We start from the raw sequence: 7,447 nt of genomic DNA, 5'->3' as shown, positions 1-7,447 counted from the left end.
TACTGATACGCTGTATAGGTACTGATACGCTACTATAGGTACTGATACGCTGCTATAGCTACTGATACGCTACTATAGGTACTGATACGCTACTATAGGTATTGATACGCTGCTATAGGTATTGAAACGGTACTATAGGTACTGATACGCTACTATAGGTACTGATACGCTACTATAGCTACTGATACGCTGCTATAGGTACTGATACGCTACTATAGCTACTGATACGCTGCTATAGGTACTGATACGCTTCTATAGGTACTGATACGCTACTATAGGTATTGATACGCTACTATAGCTACTGATACGCTGCTATAGGTATTGAAACGCTGCTATAGGTATTGATACGCTGCTAATTGTATCTAACAAATTATCGTATGTTCTCGCGCGAATATTCTTTTGTCCTCTTACATAATGTTAGTGCTTTCTCTGACCTCTAACTTCTACTTACACACAGTACAGTTGTGCCACGAGGTTAACTCAGTGGCAAGTGACTTCGGCGCTTTCTCGTCATCTATAACCACTTTACAGTTTTCACTTGCTTAAAATTAACTTTCAATGAAAGTGTTCTTCCTATGATTCGCTTAACTGTTCTAATAACTGCGTTTCTAAGGAGTTAATTGTAGATTATCAGACTTACACGATGAAATGGCTGGTCTCTTTATAGCTGAAACGGCCTCTTCGTGGGACTATATACCCAATTAATTCAAATGTCATAGTGCGTTATCAATTATGATGAACTGTGTGTAGTATTTTCTATTAGCACTAATAATGATGCAGCTTATTCTTTAACAATATCTTCAAATTTCTGATATTAATTTGTATGAATATATTTTCAAGCAACAGTCCGTCGTGCCACCTACACGTCTAAAATATATTAATAAATAAACACAGTTGTAACCTTTGGATAAGTTTGGTTGTTATTAAAACACAGAGTATGAGTTTGAAATACTATATTATGTAGCGTTTGTAGTTAAAGGTACGGGTTTGAAATACTATATAATGTAGTGTTTGTAGTTAAAGGTATAGGTTTGAAATACTATATAATGTAGTGTTTGTAGTTAAAGGTATGGGTTTGAAATACTATATAATGTACTTTTTGTAGTTAAAGGTATGGGTTTGAAATACTATATTATGTAGCGTTTGTAGTTAAAGATATGGGTTTGAAATACTATATTATGTAGTGTTTGTAGTTAAAGATATGGGTTTGAAATACTATATTATGTAGTGTTTGTAGTTAAAGGTATGGGTTTGAAATACTATATAGCGTAGCGTTTGTAGTTAAAGATATGGGTTTGAAATACTATATAATATAGTGTTTGTAGTTAAGGGTATGGGTTTGAAATACTATATAATGTAGTGTTTGTAGTTAAAGTATGATACATTATATAGTATTTCAAACGTATTTGTAGTTAAAGGTATGGGTTTGAAATACTATATAATGTAGCGTTTGTAGTTAAAGGTATGGGTTTGAAATACTATATAATCTAGCGTTGCTTTTACAGTTTAATGTTTCATCCATCTCACAATAATTCGGAAAAAAAGTCGGAATATTTCTACTTTTTTCCGAAAGGTTTCTTTTTGTTTAGAAAACGTGTTTGTAAGCAAGCACATCTGACAATAGTCGGTGAACTTTTACTGTCACACTTAATTCTACCATTATTATTGTTGTTTTGTAGTAACGTGCTGTTTGTGGAAGGATAACCCTTCTGGTAGTATTACAAACAGAGTATAAGAGTCCGTTTTCTCATACGATACTATAATATTTATTTTTGATTTTTTTACTACCTCTCATTCCTAGCCTTCTAATTCGTCGGTTCAGAAACTTGCTACGAGTCGTTTTAGTATGAGTACTCCTTGTAGGTGGTGTTGGCATTACCCGCTATCAGGTACTGTACTAGTTATACCCCCCCCCCCATTTAAATTATTTTTGGCTCATTACTGCTGAAACGTGTATCATAAATGAAGTGTACCTAATGTATTACTTCTTGTACCACTATGGTATGAACAATTTTATCGATTTTGGGGGACTTCTACAGAAAACAGATTTAATGAAATGATTAATCAGTTAGTACTGCATGTTATTTTATGCTGTTTAAAAAACTTTTAAAATTATTGAAAAGTTAAATGTAAAAGGCTATTGAATCTTAATGAAAAATCAAGAAGCAAATGTCATTTGTCTTGCTAAAAATAAATGGTCGGTATGGTTCGATATTCAACATCAAATATGATGCGTAATAAGTTATGTGTTGAAAGAAGAGTTCTTAGCTCTTACACAGAGTCCACAACTGAAAACCAGCGAAACAAATAGGCCTAGTATCCGTACTAAAACCCACGCTAGATTACAACGCTTTCTTTTAATTAGACCATTAAACATTTCAAATTAGAAATGTGCAAAAATAGTATTTAAGATCTATCTTTTGTTCGCCACGAGTCACTGCCTAGAAGGATTTACGTCCAATACCAGAGCTAATGATCCGAACTGGATCTCCTGTAGTGCTATTTGTATATAGCATACTCAATGCAACCGTTCTAACAACTAAGCTCACGACAATACCTTTTCCAAATGGGATTGAAACCCAGTATCTGACTACTTTTAAGTGAGTACTCTAACATCAGAGCCTAAAAGTTGATTTAGTATCTTCAGAATTTTTTTTTGTGATTTGTGCTCTCGGTTTGTGTTTTAATCCACGTTCCTGAAGAAGCTGTAAAGCGAAACGTTGGGTGTTTAATGAAATAAAAATGACAAATTTGGTGTTATAAGGTCGTTTATTTCTAATATTAAAGTTAACTCATTAGTTTTAAAGCGAAACGTTGAGTGTTTAATGAAATAAAAATGACAAATTTGATGTTATAAGGTCGTTTATTTCTAATAGTAAAGTTAACTCATTAGTTGTAAAGCGAAACGTTAAGTGTTTAATGAAATAAAAATGACAAATTTGATGTTATAAGGTCGTTTATTTCTAATATTAAAGTTAACTCATTAGTTTTAAAGCGAAACATTGAGTGTTTAATGAAATAAAAATGACAAATTTGATGTTATAAGGTCGTTTATTTCTAATATTAAAGTTAACTCATTAGTTTTAAAGCGAAACGTTGAGTGTTTAATGAAATAAAAATGACAAATTTGATGTTATAAGGTCGTTTATTTCTAATATTAAAGTTAACTCATTAGTTTTTAAACAATTCAAGCTACCACAGGGTTGTTAAGTATTCCTAACAGAGAAATACTAATAAAAACTTCCTAAGTATAATTTGTTGGAAAATGTTAACTTGTAAAACTTGTTTTTAATTGTGTCACAAAAAGAAAAATAGAGAAAATATTGAGCAAACTGAATGAGATAGTATAGGATTTTATCAAATTATTTTGTGGACGAAGTTAATTGTGATTGATGAGTCTCAATCCGGGCTTTCGCTGGAACGTATCACAGCAATGTCCACAATAATGAGAGTTATAATTTATATTCTCGTCTATTCCTTCTACCGTGAAAAGACTGATGTAGATACGAGCTTTCATTACTGGTATTTATTATATCGTGAGAAGGAGAATGTGTATAACTGTTATGTAGATAACATGTTTTGTATCAAAATCTTACACTGCACACACAAAAACTTTCTTAATACTGAATGGAATGGAATTCATCTCGAGCCAAGTTGTTTTATTTCTTTCATTACTAACAGAAAAGGAAAGAACCAACGCTATATATATATATAAATAGGAAACAACAAACTAAACAATAAAATGATTTCAATAAGCAGGTCACAAATAAAATGTTTGGATGTTCTTCATACTAAACCAACTTATAAAGTACGAAAGCTGATTGGTTGTAAAAATAAAGGTGACTATTATTTCTAAATAGACAATTCCAAACATAGCGGTTTTCAGCATATGAGCTTTTAATTCCTTTAGGTGACTTAATCGGTTTGTCATGAGATCATATAATGTAAGGTTCAAGATAAAGTGTGCTATACGAAGGAGACACGTATTATTTCATACATAATTTGTAACAGTCTCATGTTAGAATTCAGACATAAAATATGATTTTAAGTAAACTCTTTTAACCTGTATAAGTCCCTACTATCTAAATAAGCGTTTTTCTTGTGCACTTCGAATATCCAGAAATATGTATATCCTTCTACAAGACTTGATGCTAAGCAGGAGTAACTAATGTGGGTTATCACGTTGGTAAACTCAGACCATGTGGGTTTACTCAAACCAAATCTTCCAGAAATAACTTAAGTGTAGCACGAGTCGATTTATCTTGGTGGGCAGGAAATACGGCGTGCCCATAATATTAAAAAGAACAGCCAAGATGGTTGGAGGGGACTCGATAGACACTTCCACGTTAATCCTTCTCTTTCTAACGCTACAGGTGTAGGATGTTAACGTATAAAGTACCAACTAGCTCGTACGATGGTCTTCTAGAAAACATGAACTGGTCTCATGCATTGGAGATTTTCAGTGTTTAAAAAACTTGTGTTTTCTAAGGAATACTAATGCAGTTTTTATGTGTGTACGAGTTAGCTGACTGGTTCCAGTAGTTTCACCACACTTATTACACATCAATAAAGAATATAACTACCATGACAGAAGTTGATAAAAAAACGTTTAGTAGTTGTTGTTTTTTTTACGTTTAAACAAGTATTTCCAAACTAATTCTCTGCTACTTAATATTAAAATCTCAAGAAATAAGAAATGTAAAGTTTACGTCTTTTATATCAAAATGTATAAGAACTTAGACATGATTAAAGCTTAGTTATAAATATTTTACTTATAAAATTTACTTAAATTTCCAGCTTATTGTTTTCAAATTCATTAAAACGCTGGAGAATCGCATAAAGGTTAAGACAAACGAATTGCACGTTTTAATCGAAGCCAGTGTTGAAAATAAACAACAACTTGATAATTACATTGGCTTGGAAGAACGGTTTTACATTCAACGGTGAAATATTTCACTTTTCCAACTTCCAGAGAAGTAGACAGATATTGGTGTTACTCTAACGTTTCGGCTTTGTCGCTGATGGGAAATTTTTATCAAGCACCGCTATTTCCCGAAGATGATGAGACTACGTACGTCCAAAGACTAGAAATTGATTACATTGAGTAAAAATAGTCCCCAAACGTAAGGTTTCGCTGAAAGCACTACATAACATTGTTCATGAGGTTCAAGGTTTACCTATTATCGGGGCGAGTCACTGAGATGCAGTAGTCTGAAACTATAAAAACAAGCGAACGAAAAATGCTGTGTAATTACAATTGGAATTCAATACAGAGATAAGGTAAAAAGGAGAATGTGCGATAAGAGGCAACTATGCATTTCTTCTTAGGAAAGGCACAACAGTGTCAGACTGGGTGATTTGATAACACTGTTCTCTCTATACTGTCTTTTTCCAACTGAGAGGAACGTGATTTGGCGTTAAAATAAGTGGGCAAGAAAGTTGTGAGTTTTCTTCAGCTTGATAATTGTCGATCTGTTTGGCATAAGAACAGGAGGACACGGGCTTTAATAAAAGATTTGTTTCAGATACAAGGATAGCCTAATTCAGGCATTAATAAATGCTTTGTCACGGATGCAACGATAGCCTGATTCAGGCTTTAATAAAAGCTTTTTTTATAGATAGAAGAATGGGGCTTTAATAAAAGCTTTGTTATTGGTACAAGGATAACCTAGTTGAGGCTTTAATAAAAGCTTTGTTATTGGTACAAGGATAGCTTAGTTGGGGCTTTAATAAAAGCTTTGTTATTGGTACAAGGATAGCCTAATTGAGGTTTTAATAAAAGATTTGTTATTGGTACAAGGATAGCCTGATTCAGGCTTTAATAAAAAGGTTTGTTATTGGTACAAGGATAACCTGATTCAGGCTTTAATAAAGATTTGTTATTGGTGCAAAGATATCCTAATTGAGGCTTTAATAAAATATTTGTTATTGGTACAAGGATGGCCTGATTTAGGCTTTAATAAAAGATTTGTTATTGGTACAGAGATATCCTAATTGAGGCTTTAATAAAAGCTTTGTTATTGGTACAAGGATAGCCTGATTTCAAACATTTCCTGTGCTCCACAATGTTTTATGAATCTTAAATATTATACTACTTTAATATGTTGTAACCACCATAATTCATAGAAACGATTCGGGCAATCAGACTTTCCCTCAACCAATTTTATCAAAAACATTGTCTGTGGATGAAATTTCAATAAGTTACAATTCATTGATCAACGGATTCAAAAGCCTCCAATTCTTTTCATTTTATAATAACTTCTTCCTAACAGAGATTTTGTAAACGTTTTCTAGGCAACTTAGGTAAAATGTTTGAGTAAATATGTTCAAATAATCACTTTAATAACACTTCATTTATCTCTTAAAAACTGTATAAAAATATCATAATCAGTTTTTGATTTGTTTGATATTTTAAAGCATATTTCTCGGTAAAACATTAACAAATTTTCGAACTTAAGATATGAAGTTAGAGTTGATATATTTACATGTTTGGTATGACTTCTGTCCACTGGTAAGTAACATAATCTTTTCTGGCTCATGGATGAAAAATCTGAACCTATTATCTATTGAATATAATGTATAAACTCTGTGTATCTTGGACCGAGAGAGTCAAGTTCTTGTTAACATAGTTAAGTATATTTACCAAATAATTTTTAGTAGGAAATAAGCTATGCTGTTCGATCTTATTTCGTCGTTTTGTTGAAGAGTAATATGCTGGATTTTATTTATTTATGAATGGCGTGCTGCTACCACCTACAGGCAGAATAACTAACCAATATATTAAATCGACAAGACAAGTGTAGGTACTGTGAGGTAATCGCACTTTCTGAGAATGATATTCCAAGTTCTACTCCTGAAATAACTTCCGGTCATTCTTATGACCATGGTTATGCACTATTTCCTGACGCTGCTGTAACAAATGTTTGCGAAGGTCAGTTTTGTCAACATTTCCTCCATCTTCCACTGGACGTCGAGTTTTTAGATCGTGTTTAAGCAGTCAAAACGAATAAACATTATTTCGAGCTGTGTCAGACAAATATTTCATTATATGGTATTAATGCTATTTCGATTTCTGTGGCTATATTTCTTATAAAAACAATTACAGGTTTAGTCATAGATGGAAGCTGGTAGAGTATTTGCTTGTTGATGGTCTCAGATGCTATATTCCAAGAACCGATGAGTGAAAGCAAAGAATAATATGTTATAATATGTCAACCACACTACACTATTCAGTACCGACGAGGCATTTCGTTCAATAGCAAGGCTCTTCAGGCCGGCTAGGATGCATTTTAATTACGTCATTTCCAAATCATATTTTAGGTTACAGTTAATAATACAATATTATTTATTCTTAAAATCATAAATAATATTCAACGTTAAACTGGTACACAATTAAAAACATTTTATTTAGGCCTAAATAAAATGTTTTTAATTGTGTACCAGTTTA

Source organism: Limulus polyphemus, unplaced genomic scaffold (assembly GCF_000517525.1).
Source record: "Limulus polyphemus unplaced genomic scaffold, Limulus_polyphemus-2.1.2 Scaffold10420, whole genome shotgun sequence".
Classification (NCBI taxonomy): domain Eukaryota; kingdom Metazoa; phylum Arthropoda; class Merostomata; order Xiphosura; family Limulidae; genus Limulus; species Limulus polyphemus.
Note: the sequence above shows the minus strand (reverse complement) of the source record.